This window comes from Notamacropus eugenii, chromosome 2, assembly GCF_028372415.1.
Source record: "Notamacropus eugenii isolate mMacEug1 chromosome 2, mMacEug1.pri_v2, whole genome shotgun sequence".
In the NCBI taxonomy this organism is placed as follows: domain Eukaryota; kingdom Metazoa; phylum Chordata; class Mammalia; order Diprotodontia; family Macropodidae; genus Notamacropus; species Notamacropus eugenii.
In genome coordinates this window covers 22515825-22528544 of record NC_092873.1, presented here as the reverse complement: position 1 = coordinate 22528544, position 12720 = coordinate 22515825, and the positions used below count along the sequence as shown (strand labels likewise).

The following is a 12720-nucleotide window of genomic DNA, read 5'->3' as shown; positions in this document are numbered from 1 at the left end:
TGGAAATGTGGCCCTGGACAATTGACTTCATTTCAACGTCCTAGGAAACTCTCTGAAACCATCAATTACTGGCCAGTTCTGGTAGAAGAAGGTTCCACAGTGGGAGATCCGCAGGCCTGACAAAAACCACAAGTCTGGATCCACCCTCCTCCCCAAACTAAATTTACTAAACAGCACTGACACTCCGCCCATCACCAAAATCATTTCATTCCATTCCTACCTACTATAAACAAAGCTCTGGTCTTAAAACACAGGTACATACAAAAAACCCTTGTCATGTGGCCAGTAGTATGGCTGAGGCAAACCAGAACCGTAACTGCCTCAGTAAGTGTTTGGATTACCTTATATCTGTATGTGTGTAGTTTTCTAAATGTCTACTGCTCTTAAATACTCATTAAGCTTATGGAACACTTCTCAAACAAAAAGTGAACAGCCAAAACTATGTCTTGGGATATATGACTTTAGCTCTGGGGAAAGTAAAATTTGAATTTAACATTAGTCAAGAAACATCGCTTAAAAACAGACTTCATCCAATTAGAAAAGTAAAAACAGAAACAAAACAGGGAAGTTTGGAGAAACATCCGAAGGCTAAGACTCCCAAAGCTGGGTCTCTGTGGGACATGGTTCAGTGGCCAGAGCCAAGGAGACCTAGAAAACCTGCATTTGCCCATGTGTGAATAAAGTTCCCAGAGTTCTCAGTCTCATCTTAGCACAACTGTTGGTGTTTTACCTTAGTCACACTTAAAATCTGTCATCCAGCAACATGCATGGTATAACAAAATGAAATTGCTTTTGTCAAATTTGAGAAGCAATTCAAGATTGAAAATATTTCATCAAACAGAATGGTTACAATTAAAAAAATATTGCTAGGAGCAATGAACTCCTATTTCAAAATCTAATTCAGTTATAAAGCTGATTATTCCTACAGGCTTTATCTAAAAAGTCAAGTATAGTGTGACTCATTCGAGTTTTATTTCAGGAAACAAGCTTCACACGGGCCTGACAATTTAGCTCCTAATTTCTTGGCAGAAACATTTAGCCATGGCTTCCTCATTGAAAATGATAGCTGTGCCATTTCTCATGGAGCCATGTGAGACAGATACAAAAATAACGTTTCCAAACTTGCTAGATCTCTTCCATTTCTAGGTTGCTTAACATTGCACAGAGCCAGATGCCCAAGTACCCTGGGTCTAAGAGAAAATAGTGACCATGAGGTATTTGAAACAAAACTGTTTTCTCCCTCATCACCAAAATGCTTCCTTTTGCCTTCTCTGTTCCTGGCTCCCAGCTTCCAAATGAGGCTTCCTCATCCTGGCAGGATCTTCCCCCCTGCACATCTAAGCACTACCAATATCCACTGCCCCTGTGGCCTTCTCAACTTGCAACTTCTCTGGAAAAGGCCTGGCCTTTTTCCCATTGGTAAGTCTGCCCAGGAGCCTTTGTGGGGTAGAAAGGACCCAGAACAGCCTTCAGAGGCTAAACCCCTATGGACAATGGATGACCTGGCCTGAATTCCTTTTTCACCGATTAATACACTTCCCTCCCACCATATCCTCCCTAGCCCAGGTTGCCATTTTTAAAACCCTGCTCTCATTCCCCCAGTGACCACTACTTGGTCCTGTTCCCCTGGGAATATAGCTGGCCCACATTCAACATCCCACTCTAAAACTACCCAAACCTTCCACTGTGCTCTCTCTAGTATACCTATTCCAGATAATAAACTACTTTTCAAATCAACCTTTTTCCTTTTTCATTTTCTCCATCTTCTTGTAAAACTGTGCCCTGGCTCCTCCTGATGACAGAGTTTCCCTTGGCTACCCTTCCCAGAACTGGCTGCATTTTCATTTTTTCCTCTGAAATGTTGAGGCATGGAACTAGAATCCTCCTTGCTCCCCACTGCCACTTTCAGGCTCCCCCTCTATCGTTATCAGTCAAGAACCACTCCTCCTTTGAGATCCTTCAATCCACATTTTTCCAACCAATAAAGAATGCTGGCTGCTGAATATGGACATTCAGGCCAATCACTGCCCAGCCACAGTCTTTGTCTTCTCCCCGTCTCTTGCTCCAGTTCCTACAAGGGAGTCTGCCTGTCTCTGCTCCACGACTCCACCTCAAGAGGTACAAAAACAGGTGTAGCTGGCCTCTGATACAGGAGAGGTAAATTACACTCCAACACACAACAATCCTACCAAGAATAGAAAATAAAGTCTCATCCCTTTCCTTCTGGCATGAGCTGCCCTGATACTACAGATAACATCCTGGACCAAACCTGAGGAAAAATGAGATGTAGGGCAGGGAGGAACGATGGGAAGGAAATTATTAATACAGAGACACAGTGATCAATACAGCAATACGTCTCTATGTAGTGTACAGAAATGCTTCTATAGAATAAAAATAAATAATAATAAACACTTAAATTTAAATAAATAGATGATAAATACGTAATAAAATGAATTTTAAAATTAGAAAAAATAGAAAAAGAATACTTGCAGTGGGGCTAAGAAAGGGTCACCAAAGACACTGGCAGCGCCCGTGAGAAGACACACTGGGATACCTGGCTGTGGTCTGTCCTCCGAGATGGATTCAGGCCAGAGTGGGAGAAAAGCCATCAAAGAGTGCAGACACCTCCCAAGCCTGCATTAGCTCTGGGGAGACAAAGGAAATCATTCCTGCTCATAAGGGTGGGAAAGCATAAAAGCATAAGTCTACAAGAATGTAAGGAGAATAAATCCAAAGAAACGCCACCGAGTCAAACAAAAGGTAGTGTGGGAAGGCAAGCTTCATGTGGAAAGTGGCCATGGAGCTGCTTCCTGAAGGAAGAAAGAGAATCAGAAAGAGAGAGACTGCTCCTGACAGAAGAGCCAGTGCTAGGTCTCAGAGAAGAAGGTCATGGGGGAGGAACAGAGAAAGGTCACTTGGGCTGGATCTCCGAGTGTGAAAAGAGAACACTAGAGAACAAAGCTGGAAAGGGGGGAGGTTGTGAAAGGCTATGGGGGAAGGGGTAGGAATGGGAATTTAAACAAAAGACATAAGAAAAGAGAGTTTACATCTGACCCCAGAAGAACACAAAGCCCCAGAGTACCTGGGTCAGATATGATGTTAAAGGAAAATTTGGGGGGGGTCTAGTTTAAAGGAAGGACTTGGGCCAGAGATGCTAATTGGAAGGTTCTGGATATAATCCAGGGACAAGTGACAAGGGCCAGAACTAAGGCAATGAATGACTCTGGGAGGAGGGTAAAGATCAGGCATGTGGAAGAGGTCCAAGGGGCGAGACCTGGCTGCTAACTGTCTACTTGGGGTAAGGAAGAGTGAGGAGGCAAAGACAACATGGGAGATGTGGAAGAATGGGGCTAAATTTGATAGAAATATGGTAGTACGGAAAGGGAGTGATCTGGGGGTAAAAACACGAAGACTTCCAACTGTCTCTGTGCTTTCAAAGAAATTAACAGTCAAACCCTCAATTTACAAGGGTGTGAACAATCAAGTCAATTCTGAATTCAAGTTGTTTGGAAGCAAATGACATTATTGGTGGTACTGCTGATGATGGGTAACAAGTGAACCAAAGAATCCATAGGAACAACTGGAAATAAACTCCTCCACGGGGCACTTACACTGTTGTTAATAATTCACATAAAGTGAATATGGGCTTTCATTGCCACTCGTGATGCCACATCAAAAATATGAACATCTTTTTCATTTAAAATATTTCATTCCCACATCTAGACACAGGCCAACAAGGTATTTATCGGGAAGCAAACAGCACCCATTCGAACTGGCAGGGCCTAAAAGCATCTCCAAAGATCAGGATGAAGAGCTCTCAGTTCTAAAACGTAGCAGTTCAAAGGTTAAACAACTCCACCAAGTCCTCCTCAATGGTCCCCACATGCGCTGGCCATGTACCAAGGTTCGAGAAGGCTATGTAAGAGGGGTGAGAGCTCTGGTTTGAAGTACGTTGCCAGAGGAGGGCAGGGTCTGCTAGGATCAGTCTGAGCCCCATAACTAGTAAACTCATCACTTAATGGTGAAGTTTTCCATAGGCCGCAGCTCATGAAACAAAAACACAAAATGGCTTTCTGTCCTACGTGGTCCCCCTTTCTGTTCTGGAGCAATTGCACCAGAAAAGAGGCCAGAGGGGTATCAGGAATTCCACAGCTTTTAAACCAATTCAGAGATGCTAACAGAACTGCTGGTTAGCAATCCACGTGAAATCCTTCCCAGGCACTGCTTCTAGGACATGCTGCTTGAGGAACTGAATCCCCATAATCCTGCCATCTGTGACTTCTCCTTGACCTCTGACCTCATGAATCAATCTCTCTCTCTCTCTCTCTCTCTCTCTCTCTCTCTCTCTCTCATTATCTCATTTCAGCCTCACAACAGCCCTGGAAAGTGTTATTATCCTCATTTTATAGACTAGGAAACTGAGGTAAAACTGAGGTTAGCTGCCTTGCCCAGGGAACACAGTGAGCAAGTGTCTCCAGCCAGAGAGCAAGTTCCATGAGAGCAGGGAATTTGTGCCTATTTGTACCTCTCCAGCCCTGTGCACAACGTATACCACAAAGTAAGCGTTCTATCTACATTAAAAAGAAAGGAACAGAGGGGAAAACACTTTGACAAGAGACAAAACTGAGCCAGGTCATCTAGAAGGATCTGTAAAAGTAGGAACCAGAACACTTAGTCAATAACCATTTCATCAAGAGCTAGGCTGAGTATGAAGGCTACAAAAGGAGGCTGGATGGTGCAGGGGGCAGGACAAGGCTGGGCCTCGAGTCAAGAAGACTCATCTTCCTGAGTTCAAATCAGATGCTCACTAGTTGTGTGACCCTGGGCAAGTCACTTTCCCCAATTTGCCTCAGTTTCCTCATCTGTAAAATGAGCTGAAGAAGGAGATGGCCAACCCCTCCAGCATCTCTGGAGACAGAAAACCCTAAATGGGTCACAAAGAGTCAGACATGACTGAACAACCACAACAAGGACACAAAGAGAGGCAAAACGACGGTACCTGCCCTCGAAGAACTCACACTAATGAAGAATACCGCATGCAAAGAAAGTCTACACACAAGAGAAAAGCCAAGCGAGGGAAGGTAATCTGGGAGGCTGAAGGGCCATTGGAGCCAAGGGAGCTCCGGGCTGCAGGCTCACAGGAAGCCTCAGAATCTAAGAGGCAGGAGAGAGGAGGGACAGTGTTCTGAGCCTGGAAGCAGCAAGAAAAGTGTACTCAGCTGTGTTAGCTTTTTTCCTCAAGGGAGAAATCTCCCTCTGTAACTTACAGGTTCCTGACCTGGGGTTGATGCACAGAGAGGGGTTTGCCTAGGCCAGGACAAGGGATCCACAGCATCTGTGGGGGGAGGAAGAGACAATGGGGCAAGAGGAGGAGGCAGGGAGAAGGAGGAGCTCTTGGCAAATGGTCTCTTTTTTTTTTTTTGCAAAGCATGAAGCAAGGTCCTCAGGTGAGGGGCTAGGGAGGGGAATGAAGAGCCACGAGAGACTTAAGGAGGGATGAACTAGGGTTTTGCCTAGTTTGCCTTGTCCACAGAGAGGGCCCTATTAAGATTATATCACACAATCAGTTAGTGGAGTCAATCAGCAAGGTTCGGTAGTTCTCTCTGGCATGTGATGAGGAGCAAAGGCAAGGGATGATGGGAGCAATCCAAGGCTGGAGTCAGCAAAAGAACAAGGGGAAAGGGATCCACGTGTGCCACTACACTAATTAACAGAGAAGTCTGGACAGGGAAGGAGCGGGACAAGCAGGACAGAGACGGCGAGCACATCGATGAAGATTCGATGAAGAGCAGGGATGCTAAGGCAAAAGAAAAGAGAAAAGATGATCGACGAAAGGCATTTTTCCTCCAAGAGGGGAGTTAGCAGAACCCTGGTGGGTGACACCGAGCATCTGTGTGGCTGGGGTGGACTGCAGGAGGCCATGGGAAGTAAGAATGAAGAACTAGGAAGGCGGGGGTTGGAGGGAATAACAGCGTGTGTGCTGCAATCACTGAAAATGAAGGCAGGAGGGGGGCAGAGGGGGAAAACATCCGCGAGATGGTGGACGAAAGAGTTAAAAAAGTTGAATGGATAATCAATTTGGATGGAAGGACCTCAAAGACAGAGGGTGCTGAGTAAGGATGGCAGAAGGAACCTCTGGAAGGGGTGACAGGGAGCAAGGAACCATGCACCCACCATAGCCAGTCAGCCAAGAGGCAGGAGGGAAACAAGGGGAGCAGCATTACCAGGATAGGGTCAGAGGAAAAAGCAGGAAGGGAGGCTATACCTGAAGGCAGGCAGCAAACAAAAAGCACCTACTATGTGTCGGTCACTATGCTAAGCACTGAGGTCACAAAGGAAAATAAGAGACAGTTCTGCTCCCAAGGAGCTCAAGAGTCTGATGGGGGAGGGGGAGAACATGAAAACAATTACCTACAAACAAGCTATTATGTTATTATACATTACATATGTACTACCTATTATCATATATATATATATATATATATATATATATATATATATATATATATACACACACATATATATGTAAGATATTATATCTATTATACAGGAAAAAGTAGAAATCCTGCACAGAGGGAAGGCACTAGATGTATGGGGTATAAAGAAAGGTTAAGATCTGAAGGAAACCAGAGAAGCTGAGGAGGGAGAGCACTGCAGGCATAAGGGAAGCCAAGAACTGGAGCACCTTCCTCAAGGCACAGTAAGGAGGTCAAGTATCACCAAATCAAAGATGGTAAAGGAGAGAGAAGTAAAAGAAGACTGAACAGAAGACTGGAGGGGGGCAGTTTTAAAGGGCTGACGGGAACAGAAATAAGAAAGTTTACTACAAGGGATGGTTCCCTGGGAAGAGAAGAGGAAGGTGTATGGTGGGAAATGCAGATAATGTAAAAATAAAATCTATCAGTAATCTTTTAAAGGACCTAGGTTAAAATCACTCCCTCTGAGACTTAATCGCAGGATCATAGGCACCGCACTTAACTACTCTGATCATTCATCTACAAAACGAGGATAATTGCTATGGGGTCTACTTCAGAGGGCTACAAGGCTCAAATGCAATCACAAAGGGAAAATGCTGCATCAATTCAGAAGCTACAAGCTACATACACACATGACTTGTGATTTCCTTTGTGTAGTGAACTTCCATCATGAAAATTCCCTCCATCTACGCAAATAAGGAAGAATTATCCATAACTGAGTGGTCTTGGAGAGTGACCTGGGTCACTGAAACTACGGCAGAGTGAGTCACTCAGAAGCAGGGCAGACAGTCAGAGTAACTAGAGTTGGAAGGGTCCCAAGCCATACACCAAAGGAATCCCCACTACAATAGACCATCAATCCGCTATCATCTGCTGGAGCAGTCATCCCATTCTACTTTGGGGAGCTCCTAATGGTTAGAAAGTTTTTCCTAACATCAAATCAAAGTTGGTCAGAATCGTACAAGGTTTCCTATTTCTTCAATTCTCAATGGGTGGGGAAGGGGGAACTGAGAACTGAAAATAAAAATAAAATACAATTTTAATAAGCCTGGATGGGCCCATCTGCCACTTCTTTCCCCATGGGCCTAATTCCTCCTGCAAACACCTTACTAGAGTCTTCTCCTGTCTAGTTCCTTCAGGCCATCCTGGCTGTCCTGAACCCTCACCAGGTGATCAATGTCCTCAAACTGAGACGGCCAGGGCTGAGCTCAATGCTCCTGGATGAAGCCTGACAAGAGTAGAACACAGCAGCACCAAACACGGCCCCTCACCCCATTAAAGGAGTCCCAACCAGATCTGGTTGTCTGCCAAACCTTGTGGTTCCTACCTCCTCCACATCTCCAGCACCTGACCCCCACTTGAACCCACACCCAGCACCCACCTTAGCTGGTACTCAAAGCCTCTGGTGGAGATCAGCCTCCTATTATTCTAAGGCCTTGTCTTTCATCCTTAGTCCAGTCTTACATCTAGATGCCCAAGGGATGCTCCCTAAGCACAGATCTGATGCTGTCATTCTGATCAATGAACTCCAGGAGTTCCCTGGATTATATTAAATCCTCTAAGATTAATGTAAATTCCTGTTTTGCTCTTAAAGTACTTTCTAGCCTACCTTTTCACCCTCTTACACTCCTCAAAAAGGCCAATGTAGCTTTTGGTTCCTGGGGTCCAATAGTCCATCCCACCCATCTCCCCACCTCTGCCAGGCAGTGGCATGCTCCACCGCACAGACACTGAGCAGGCCCCAGCTTCTAGTGAAGCCTCACGTCCTCTCTCTCCTTAACTTCCTTCCATTTAACTACTCTTGGCGCTAGACAAACCTCTAAGCACTTGTCTTACAATTAGAAGGTCAGTTACTGTTCCGGGGGGACATCCCAGGGCCTCCACACATACTTGTTGACTAATTGCTATCTTACAACACAGATGCCTACTGAGCTTGTAGTAATCTAATCAAACCCACTCTTTTTCCAAATTACTAACTGGCAGCTGGCTGGTGCAGTGGATAGAGTTGGGAAATGAGGAGTTAGGAAGCCCTGAGTTCAAATATGAATCACACAGGCTAGCTGTGTGACCCTAGGCAAATCACATCACTTGTTTGCCTGTTTCCTATAAAACAGAAGTGATAACAGCACCTAGCTCCCAGGTGGCTATGAAGATCAAAGGAAATAACTGTAAAGCACCTGGCATACACAGGCATACAGGTGCATACGTGAGCGCACACACACACCTTATGGACGAAATGTTAGCTATCATTCCTAATATTATCATTAAACTGTTCCCCTCCCACCTTGTAGCAGAAAAACGGGTTTTTTAGACTTAGCCCCCACAGTGAATGTCACTTCTTCAGGTACAATGGAATATAAGGTACTAGAAGACAAGAGCTGTTGGGCTTTTTCTTTGTGCCCCATGGCTTAGCACAATACTTGGCACACTGGAGTGCTTATTAAGTACCTCTCAGTGTTCGATTTTGGTTCCTGCCTCTGCCTTCCCCTGTATTAGCTCTCCCTTCCAGCTTTCTTCATCTGCAGCTTGCTGAACATACCCTTTATGCCTCTATCCAAGTTACTAACAAAAATAGTTAACAGGAGGGCCCACCAGAGATCCCTGGGGCCCTCTACCAGAGACCTCCTATTGACACTGAACCATTAGCAACTACTTTGTAGGCCCAGCCATCCACAAGGTTCTGAATCCACTGGATGACATTATATAATCCGGAACCCTCAATTTCCCCCAAAAGAATAAAACAGGATACTTCATCAAACACTTTGCCAAAATCTCAGCAAAATGTCCACAGCATTCCCATTAAGTGTAAGAGACAGGCAGTCTGTAAATCGACACAAGGCTGCTGGTTCATGGGATGGATGTCGCAGAGCAGCCAAGTGATTTATTCAAGATCACACGACATGAAATTGCTGATCATGGTTTGCAACAGATCCTAGTGCCTTTCCCGGGGCCTCCAAGGATTCAAAAGAGACTGACACATGCAGTTGTTTCATTTTTCATTTGTCCACAGACCCAGTGTTCATTCCCCTGCTAGAAGGGAACATGAGCCCTTTTCAGGGCTGCTCCTCTACCTTTGGTGTCCACCTGCCATCAATCTTGCTGCCTAGATCAGTTCTGGTGAAAAAAAAAAATCTATTTTGAATGTGCTAAGTGCTGGGCATATAAAAAGAGACAAAAGACTGTTCCTGCCCTCAGGGAGCTCCCAACCTAATGGTGGAGACAAGAAGCAAACAGATATATACAAACAAGCTACACATGGGATAAAGAGGGAAAACTCTGGAATTCAGAGCAGGGACTCAAGTTCACAGCCTGCCTCAATTTCCTACAAATGGGACCCTGGGCAAGTCACCTACTATCTCTGACTCAGTTTCCTCCTTTTCTCTACCCTCCCTGACAGTGTTATCGTACCGTGCATAAAACGTTCAGAGTAGACAAACTCCTCCAGTGGGAGGACTGCTCCTCCACCTTTGGTGTCCACCTTCACCCAACTCTCCCCTGTGACTCCCAGAAGCTGTAGCATATCTATCAGCCACATCCTGGCAAAACTGTCTTGGCAGACGGGCAAAACCAGGTGAGGGTAAACAATGGGTCTCAAACCCAACAGTGAATTAGCTGGGTATCTACCAAGCACCTCCCCCAGTGGAATAGGTGGATGAGAACAACGAAGGGAGAGGAAGCAGGCATTGTGGGACACTAATAGCTTGGTCAGGTATCTAAAACACAAGGATATCCACTGCATCCTGGGCCATCAGGTGTCCTGACTTTTATCCTACCTCTGGACTTCGACGACAATGAGGCTGATACCTTTGTGCAACTCAGCCTCACTCAAACCCAATTCATGAACCAGTCAAGACATCGCTCTGTGACATCACTGGTCCTCTTTGAAAATGAAGGACAAACAACAGAGGGAAATAGGGAAGGCTTCAAGGAGGAGGTGAGGTCTGACCTCAACCTTGAAGAAAAGTAAAGAGGCGAAGAGTGAATGTGACCCAGCTCATTGCAAGAGTGGATCCTGCGTTTTGTTCCAGGAATAGATAGGGACAAAAAGAGGCCCAAAACCTGGCCTCGAGCTCTCCATCCAAAGGCGGAAGCAACAAGCAAACAAATGACAGGAACAAACAAGCTCTATATGAGATAAATGGTAAGAATTAGCTGAAGGAAGGTGCTAGATGTAAGAGAAAACTGGGAAAGGAAGCCTATGGAAAACAAGATTTTAGCTGGGATTTAAAGGATGTCAGAGAAGTCTGTAATGTGAGCAGAAGAGGGAGAGCATTCCAGGCCTGGGGAACAGCCAGGAGGTCTGTGTCACTGCAGAGAAGAGTACATGGTGAAGGGTAGGGTATAAAAAGACAGAAAGGTGGGAGAAGGGAATAGCTTATAGAAGGCTTTGAATGAAAAACAGAGCATTTTGTATTTGCTCCTGGAGGCAATCAGACCTGTGCTTTACATAATCCCTTTGGTGGCTGAATGGAGGTTGGACTTGAGAAGGGAAGGAGGAGACAGGCAGAACCCTCTAGCAATTCTTCCAAGAGTCCAAGTGTGAGGTGATGAGAGCATGTCACCAGGGTGAGGGCAAGGTCAGAGGAGAGAAGGGGACAGATGGGAGAGATGCTGCAGAGGGAAAATCAATGGATCTTGGCACTTTATTGGATGTGGGGCGTGAGAAAGAGTGAGGAGTCCAGGATGATTTTTATGTTGGGAGATTGAGGGGCTGGGAGGAGGACAGAGAGGTGAGGGGTTCCATTTTGGACATATTGAATTTAAGATGTCTACTAGACATCTGGGTTGAGGTCTGAAAGGCAGTTGGAGATGAAAGACTGAAGGTCGGCAGAGGTTAGGGCATCATAGAGACAGATGGTCATTAAATCCATGGGAGCTGATGAGATTATCAGTCAAGAAGGGAGAAGAGAAGAGGGACCAGGACAGAGCCCTAAGGAACATGTATAGTTAGAGGGTGTGATCGGAGGGCAATCCAGCAAAGGAGGAGCAGAGACAGAGGAGAACCAGGAGAGGGGAAGGTTCCAAAAACCTAGAGATGAGAGGCTCCGGAAGGAGAGAGTGATCCAGAGGATCCAAGGCTGCAGAGAGGTCAAGAAGAATGAGAGTAAAAAAAGGTCTTAGACAAGAGATGAGGAGGATTGGGGGTGGGGGTGAGGAGAAGGAGAGAGTCTGGATAGAATGTGGGAAATGATGTGGAGCTCTAACCATGGGAGAATAAAAGGGAGGAGGAATCTTCAAAGACAAGAAAGGGCCACCTTGCAAGGTCCTTTGTCAGCCTGTCCTCCCACATGGTACAATTCCCAAGGTCTCATCATCTTAGGCTCTGGAACTTTTAGAGATGCCAGACCTTTTGCAGGCCTTCACACCACCTCCAAATTCAGACTATCTTCACCAACCACCAACAATGTTGCCTCTGGATGAAAGGAGTATGGAACTAGAAAAGTCAAATGATGAGCCTCGAAAGGATGAAAAAATAGGAGTTTACAGAAGGGAAGATGAGGTCAGTTTGGGACACAATGAGTTAAAGGTCCAAGTGAGATGTCCAAATGGGTGTGTTCAGCAAGCAGCTAGACTGGAGCTCCAAAGAAAAGATTCAGAGCAGCTAGAAAGAGCTGGGAGTCATCGCTAATCGGGCAACAACTGAGACCATGAGCTGATGATATCTCTTAAGGATAAAGCATAAAGGCAGGAATTCAGTTGAGTTTGAAGAATAAAAGAAAAATAAGAAACCATGCTACATCAGCATTTCCAGGTTCTAGTGGCCTTCAGCGCTGCCCACCCTAAACTGACCCATCTTTCCTTCCCCTCAAAATGGAGCTTACCTAATCCCTTTGAGATCTATCTAAATGTGAATATCTACAAGATGGCTGGTCAAGGTTACAAATACAGCCTGACCATAATTGCAAACTGCTTTTACTGTGCAAAGTTTAAGTAACACAAATAAGGGTTCACCTGGTGACCTTGATTTATTAGCCCTATAGAGGTTTTAATAAAATGCATACAAATATTACTCATTTATACCTTTATAATTAAAACTGGAAACATGTCAATTCTTTAATAGTGAAATGCATTTACTATTAAAATGATGTTAGAATATAAATAGCACATGACTTAGAGAAGAGAATCTTCATAAGAGTCTTACTATGCATTTTCTAGATCAATGATGAGGACACAGCCTCTGCCTCAAGCTTATCACGGGCTTTTGTGTTTCACAGGCAAGTTTCAGATTTATATCTCCCATCTC

General features: G+C 45.1%; 1 protein-coding gene across 6 annotated transcripts in view; it reads right to left on the bottom strand.

Moving 5' to 3' along the window:
- The window catches only part of PPFIA1 (PTPRF interacting protein alpha 1), a 102488-nt gene that overhangs the window by 66333 nt on the left and 23435 nt on the right, over positions 1–12720 (bottom strand). Inside the window, exon 1 of one of the 6 annotated variants that reach the window (XM_072639415.1) lies at positions 2491–2645. The exons of the other annotated variants lie outside the window; for them this stretch is intronic. The gene's annotated coding sequence lies outside the window, so the exon portion shown is untranslated. Of the gene's footprint in view, positions 1–2490; positions 2646–12720 lie in introns of those variants that run through there. 6 annotated transcript variants of the gene reach the window in all.